Genomic DNA, 7,889 nt, shown 5'->3' with positions numbered 1-7,889 from the left:
TCCCTTCCACTTCCCCCCTTCTCCCTTCCTCTATGTCTGGGATTGAGGAAGACGTCCTCCCCCTATATATGCTCTTAGAATATTGAGTCTCTTCTTGGTAACTTGCTATCCTTCCTCTGAGTGCCGCCAGGCCTCCCCATCCAGGGGACGTGGTCAGAAAAGGGGCACCAGAGTTCGTGTGAGAGTAATCTCACTCTCCATTCAACGAAATTATCCCTATTTGCAGATGATATGATAGAGTATATAAGTGACCCCCAGAATTCCACCAGAGAACTCCTACAGCTGATAAACACCTTCAGCAAATTGGTAGGATACAAAATAAACTCAAAAAAGTTAGTAGCTTTCCTGTATACAAATGACAAACAGGCAGAGGAAGAAATTAGGAAAACTACTCCCTTCACAATAGCCACAAACAATATAAAATATCTAGGAGTAACTCTAACCAAGCAAGTGAAGGACTTATTCGAAAAAAAACTTTAAACCTCTGAAGAAAGAGATTGAAGATGACATCAGAAGATGGAGGGATCTCTCTTGTTCGTGGATCGGGAGAATCAAGATAGTAAAAGTGGCCATCTTACCAAAAGCAATTTACAGATTCAATGCAATCCCTATCAAAATACCTACAAAATATTTTGAGGATATTAAAAGATCAATTCTCAAGTTCATACAGAGAAATAAGAAACCCAGAATAGCAAAAACAATCCTATACAATAAAAGATCCTCTGGAGGAATCTCCATACCTGATCTCAAGCTGTACTACAGAGCAACAGTATTTAAAACAGCATGGTACTGGCAAAGCAAGAGGCTGGTGGATCAATGGTATCTAATTGAAGACCTAGAGATGAATCCCCACACATTTCCTCACTTGATTTTTGACAAAGAAGCCAAATCTATTCAATGGAAAAATGATAGCATCTTCAACAAATGGTGCTGGTCTAACTGGATGTCTACATGTAGAAAAATGCGATTAGACCCATATTTGTCACCATGCACAAAACTCAAGTCCAAGTGGATTAAAGACCTCAACTTAAAACCAGAGACATTAATTCAGTTAGAGGAAAAAGTGGGGAAGAGCCTGGGACACATAGGCACAGGAAACATCTTCCTGAACAGTACACCAACAGCCCAGGCCTTAATGTCAACAATTAATAAATGGGACCTCATGAGGCTGAGAAGCTTCTGTAAGGCAGGAGACACTTTCAGTAGAACAAAGCGACAGCCTACAGACTGGGAAAAGATCTTCACCAACCCTTCATCTGAATTGTATGTTTTCTTATTCCCGAGATTGAATAATTATTTTTATGTTCTAGGCAACAATTTTCTATCATGCCATTTTGTTCATGGATCAAGCCTGTGATATTTCATCTAAAAATATCATTGCCATATTTAAAGTCATCTAAAATTTTTTTGTTATCTTCTAGGAGTTTTGTAGTTTTGTGTGCTACTGTCTATACTTGCTGAGTTTCTCTTTGTGTAGGGTGTCTGATCTGTATCTATTTTTTTGAGATACTATACATGCATACAATAAAATGTGTTCATATGTACTCATCATTTGCCCCTTCAAATTCCACTTATAACCCCTTAAACACTACTCATCCCAATATTATATCTTCATTATTTTTGATAGCCCACTAAGGTCCAGGGTGTGAGGGCCATCCACTGGGGCATGGGAAGCCTACCAGTGTTAACATCCTCAAAAAAGAGTCATTCTTCCCCACCCCCCTTAACAAATATCTGTCAGCACTAACTCCTCAATAAGAGATGGACCTTGAGGTAATCTATGCCATCAGTGGTCGGGAAACTTGGGCTGGCCTGTTCTTGTGTAGATAACCAGAGCTGCTGTGAGTTCATGAACACCACAGCCACATCATGCCAAGAAGACAACATTTCACAGCACTCCTGCCCATCCTCCAGCTCTTATTTCTTTGCACCTCCTCTTCCAGAATGTTCCCAGAGCCTTGGGGGTGGGGAATTAATGTATATATCCCATTTAGGGCTGTACACTTGGCCTATTATTCTAAGCATTTAAATGCATAAGCACAGTTATGCATCTCTCCACAGACTACTGCCCATTGCACAAAGAAGCTTCTCCGATGCAGGTTGAGAGCAGCCTAGGTCTATTGGTATAAACAAGGAATATTTACAAGGCTATTTGATGAGATGACTACCTTTGGCAAAATTTAACAAAATAAGAGGATCTATCCTAGGGCTTATGGCCTCTGCAGTTAGAGATTTTTGAGTAGGTCTACAGTATGAAATGTCTTCCTGTGGAATAGTCTCAAATCTGGTCAGAAAGTGATTAATTACCCCACAACAGTCATGGCACATCTTGTTTGGCAGGCCAGCCTTGTAGTACTCAAGATTCATTACTGGGTAAGATCATTGATGTCTTTTCTCTCCCAGAAGCTTGCAGATCACCTATGAGCATAGTGAAAACAGCCAGCTCTCACTGTTTCCAGGCTGGCTTGGGATTGATTTGTCTATGCCCTGTGTGGTGTTTTCAACAATAGGATCTTTCCATGTGTTTATGGTGGATAGCTAAGGAAAGTATTGGTAGCCTGGTCTTAGTATTCTCTCTCTCTCTCTCTCTCTCTCTCTCTCTCTCTCTCTCTCTCTCTCTCTCTCTCTCTCTCTCTCTCACTCTCTCTGTCTCCCCAAGACTCACTTGTAGACCAGGCTGTGCTTGAACTCACAGAGATCCAGTTGCCTCTGCCTGCCGAGTACTGGGATTACAGGTGTGCAACACCATGCCTGGCCCTTAGTTTTTAAATAGATACATATTATTGAGATTTTCCAATTCCTCTTCTATGCATACGGCTATCTGTGTTTTTTCAGAGACTTTGCTAATTTCTTCTAAACTTTAAAGTTTATTGATATATAACTTTTAATATAATTTATAAGTCTTCTGGGTAGTGATCTCTCTGTCTCTGTCTGTCTGTGGTTCTCTCTCTCTCTCTCTCTCTCTCTCTCTCTCTCTCTCTCTCTCTCTCTCTCTCTCTCTCATTTTCCCAAAGGGTTATCTATCATGTTTGTCTCTTGAAATAATATTTGGGCTTTGTAAATTTCCTCTTGTCTCATCTTTTATCTTTCTTCAATCTCTGTTATCATTGGTATTCATTCAGTTTTACTGTGTTTGGTTTGCTTTCTGTTGTTTTCTAACTTCTGGAGAGGGATAATCTACCAATCATTTTAAAAACTATTGAACGGGTGCTAAATTTTGTTAGTTTTAAAAAATATCTACTGCTATGGTAAAGCATTGTTGATATTTTATCCATTGATGGAATGGGTTATGATGATTTTTCAAATGTTAAACCGATCTTGCAGATTTTGTCTTAATCCCAGTTGATTGGCATGTAATTCTTATCGACATTGGATTCATTTTGCTAAAATTTTGTTGAGGGTTTTGGTATTTCAGTTGTTATTGTATCAAATTATCTGGTAATTCTGATTATGTCAAAACATATTCTGTTGTTGAATCCAGTGAAGATATCATGAATACTAGTTTTCTTGATTCTTATAAATAATGTAAACATATTACTATTTTCTTTATTTATGCTATAATGTAATTTGCCTACCTTCAGTCCTCAGTGACATTACTTATATACAGCATAGCTTCAGTACTCATGCATGAAACCACAGAGCCAAGACTTCCACTTAATTACAAAGTATTTGAGCTAGAATATATGAAATGTGCCTTTTCACTTAGGTTAATGGGGCTCATCTTTTGAAATGAAATGGGCATAGAATTTAAAGTTTTAAAACCGTAGACATAAGGCTCTGCCTGTACTTAATAATCCAGGGCTTGGTCTATCTAGGTGAAAGGAGACTATATATGAACAATGTCATCCTATCCCAGCCCACTCCACTATGTAAAGGCAAGGACTTATAATCTGATAGTCACAGCCAGTGGTCCCTACCCAAAAGTCAGCTCTTATATGGAATCAGTGATCTCTGTTTTCCAAGTGAACTCTGGGAAGTGTCTTATTATTTCAGTGATGAGCTATATATTCTTGACTTATCTCTGTCATCTAGATAGTCTAGAATCCTGTCCACTGGGCTGGGCTGCCTCCTGGGGGGTCTACTTCTTTAGTTGTAAACAGATATTCAAACCACAGTGAACTTGCATGTATAGTTAATCTCCTTTTAGCCCTCTGTTTTCCAGAGAAGGTATAGTCCCTTCTATTTAGCTACTTCTCTCAGACTTACTGTATATGAGTGGATTTCTTCCAATAGTGGCAATGGGTAGCAACAGCCCAACTCTAGAATATCTGCCCAAAGTCTAGATTCCCTTGTTTCCCTTGTTTCTGCACAAGGAGATTAGGACCACTCTTCTTCCTGCACTCCTACTGCCATCTGGACTCCTCAGCTATGCCTGCCACTTGGACCTGCCACAGGTTCTTCCTCAATTTTGGTGTTTTTGGCATTCTCACTGTCCTTTTTGCATTAGATCTATGACATAATACTGTAATAGTCTAATGCCTGGTGCACTGGGAAGTCCACTTCTGTTCTATCACTCTTCCTGTTCAGAACTGCTGAGAAGCAGTCTAGCCCAAGCTGTCCTGGCTAAGATGCCATCAATATAACAAACATTTCCCTAGTACTACTTTCTAATGTATCTGTTTCAGACTTGGAGAAGCTGAGAACTATAAGTTTAAATATGCTGACTTTAAGTGAGTGAATGAAGGTATTTGATAATGATTTCCTAATCTCACAGAATAGCTAGAACAATGCAACATCAAGATAATATCAGTGCAACTGCCATATTAGTTCAGGATGATCCAAAGGTGAGATGGTTTCATCCTTAGAAGTAACTCACACTGCTCTACAAACATACCTTAGCTCATCTTTTTCTATGATCCCACTCAATTCCTCTGGGACTTGCTATCATTCTTATTCTGCCCCAATTTATAATCCTAGTGACAAGACTTGTAAAAACCTGGAGTGTCAGAGTTTTCATTCAGCATGCTAGTCCAGAGAAGTTATTGATCTTAGAAATAAAAATCCGATGTAAACCGCCCTTCATCGGGCCCAGATGGAAGTTGTTGTTGTTTTGGCGACTGTTTTTCCTTTGCAGTTGTGCAGTTCACTGGAAGTCGGGTGCTGGGTCTCATCTAGATGCCGGGAAGAAGGCTGTAAGCATGAAGTGTGGTTTGGTTTCCACCAGTGGTACTGGCTGCCTCTCTAAGCAGGAGTTAAGATCCCTGGACCTCAATAAACCAGGCCTTCATACCCCTCAAACCAAAAAGATATTAACCTTTGGAAAGCCGAGAACACACAAACCTACATCTGAAAGAAAAGTCTCAATAGTTGGAAAAAGGACTAGCATACATGGATCTAGGAATAGTCAACTTGGTATATTTTCCAATTCTGAAAAAATCAAGGACTCAAGACCACTTAATGACAAAGCATTCATTTAGCAGTGTGTTTGACAGCTCTATGAGTTTCTTACAGAGAATGGCTATGTATACAGTGTATCCATGAAGTCTCTTCAAGCTCCGTCTACCAAAGATTTCCTAAAGATCTTCACCTTTCTTTTTGGCTTTCTGTGCTCATCATACAAACTTCCTGTTACAAAATTCGAAGAAGAGGTCCCAAGAATTTTTAAAGACCTTGGGTATCCCTTTGCACTGTCCAAGAGTTCCATGTATATGGTGGGAGCCCCTCACACCTGGACTCACATCATGGCAGCCTCGGTGTGGCTAATAGACTGCATCAAGATTCATACTGCCATGAAAGAAAGCTCACCTTTACATGGTGATGGGCAGCCGTGGGGAGAAGAAACTGAAGATGGAATTATACGTAATAAGCTGTTTCTGGACTACACAATAAAGTGCTATGAGAGCTTCATGTCTGGGACCAACAGCTTTGAAGGGATAAAGGTGGAGCGGCAGTCAAAGCTGAAGGATTTGCATAAGGTGTATGTGTCCAAGCTGGGATCATTAGCAGCAGAAAACAAAGCACTAGATGAATAGAATGCAAGACTGGAGCAAGAAAGAGAAAAAGAACCGAATTGCCTGATATCATTGAAGAAACTGAGAGCTTCCTTACAAGCAAGCAGACGTTCAAAAGTATAAAGCATACATGAGCAATTTGGAGTCTCATTCATCCATTCTGGACCAGAAATTGAGTGGCGTTGATGAAGAAATTAGTAGAGTAGAACTAGAATGTGAAACAATAAAACAGGAAAACACTCGACTACAGACTATTGTTGAAAACCAGAAGTACTCAGTTGCTGACATTGAGAGAATAAATCATGAAAAAAAAAAAAAAAAACTAAACAAACCCCAAACGAATTGCAGCTGACCATTAATAAATTAACCAAAGACTAGGAGGCTGAACAACAACAAATATGGAGTGAGGAATTAAAATACGCCAGAGGCAAAGAGGCTATTGAAGCACAGTTAGCAGAGTACCACAAGCTAGCCAGAAAACGAAAGCTCCTCCCCAAAGGTGCTGAGAATGCCAAAGGCTATGACTTCGAAATTAAGTTTAATCCTGGGGCTGGTGCCAAATGCCTTGTCAAATACAGGGCTCAAGTGTATTTGCCTCTCAGAGAACCCTTGAGTGAAAGTGAAGAAGAAATTAACAGAGTTCTGAATAAAAAGATGAGTCCGGAGGATGCTTTAACTGAACACCATGAAGACAGAAAGCAAGAGAACTGTGAGGCTGCTGAAAGAGGAGGTTCAGAAGCTGGGTGGTCTCTACCAAAAGACGATTAAGGAAGCTGAGGAAGAAGATGAGAAGTGTGCCAGCGATCTTGAGTCCCCGGAAAAACACAAGCACCTGCTGGAGAGTGCCGTGAATGAGGGCACTGTGCAGCGGGAATACCAATTAGTTGTGCAGACCACAACTGAAGAAAGGGGAAAGGTGGGAAATAACCTGCAACAGCTTCTAGGGATGGTTGCTACACATGTAGGATCTTCGGAGAAACATCTTGAAGAACAGATTGGTAAAGCTGACAAGGAGTATGAAGAATGCATGTCTGAAGATCTCTTGGGAAATATCAGAGATTGCAGAGAAGTATAAGAATAACGCTGCCCTATTTAAGGCTCCTGGTGAATGAAGATAAACTAATGGTGGTTATCTTGTGTCTTTTGTTGACATAGCATAAGCTGAAAATATTTACCCTAAAATTATGGCAAAGTGATAGATGAACCTTTTAGATGTAACAGACAAGTTAATAAAGTACATTAGTAAACTGGGAAAAAAAAAAGAAATAGAAAACCTATCTTGGACTGGGGAGATAACTCAGTTTATAAGGTGCTTGTCCAACAAGCACAAAGCCCTAAACTGGACTTAGAAGAGCAAGCCTATAATTTTATCATTTGAAACAGAAAAATCACAAGTTGCTACTTGAGACCCTGTCTCAAAAACAACAAGACAAAATAAAACAAAAACAAACAAGCAAGCAAAAAACAAGAAATAAAGTAAAATAAAATTTAAAAAAGACCCTTATCAAAATCACATGGCCACAAGTCATGATGTTATCTGGCCTCCTGCTCACTCACCCCTCCCCACAACTCCACAGTATCTTTGTCATATCAACACACACATGACCTCCTGAATGAGAAAATATTTTATATCCAAAGACATTAGGGAATAAGATTCTGCAGGCAGTTTTAAGACATTTTATTTCAGCTGATTAGAATATTTAGACATAATGCATCCCGTTTATGCTTGAAAAGTCTGTCAGCGCCAAAAGCCCAGCGAGTACACTGTGTTCTATAAGCTAGCACACTGCTACTGTAGTCTATTTCAAAGTTTTGGCAAGTCAGTGAAAAACTCATTGAAAGCTTTCTTAGCTCTTTACTCATCAGGGAAAATTGTACCAGGCTCATAAAAGAACCCTAGATCAATGCTATCGTCCTCAGCATACTTATAATTTTATG

The 7,889-nt window shown here is 39.7% G+C and overlaps 1 pseudogene; it reads left to right on the top strand.

The window, feature by feature from the left end:
• The first annotated feature begins 5,138 nt into the window (after positions 1 to 5,138).
• On the top strand, positions 5,139 to 7,063 carry LOC127195858 (kinetochore protein NDC80 homolog; annotated as a pseudogene).
• The last annotated feature ends 826 nt before the right edge of the window (positions 7,064 to 7,889 follow it).

This window comes from Acomys russatus, chromosome 1 (genome assembly GCF_903995435.1).
Source record: "Acomys russatus chromosome 1, mAcoRus1.1, whole genome shotgun sequence".
NCBI lineage: Eukaryota > Metazoa > Chordata > Mammalia > Rodentia > Muridae > Acomys > Acomys russatus.
Note: the sequence above shows the minus strand (reverse complement) of the source record. Positions and strands in the feature narration are given on the sequence as shown.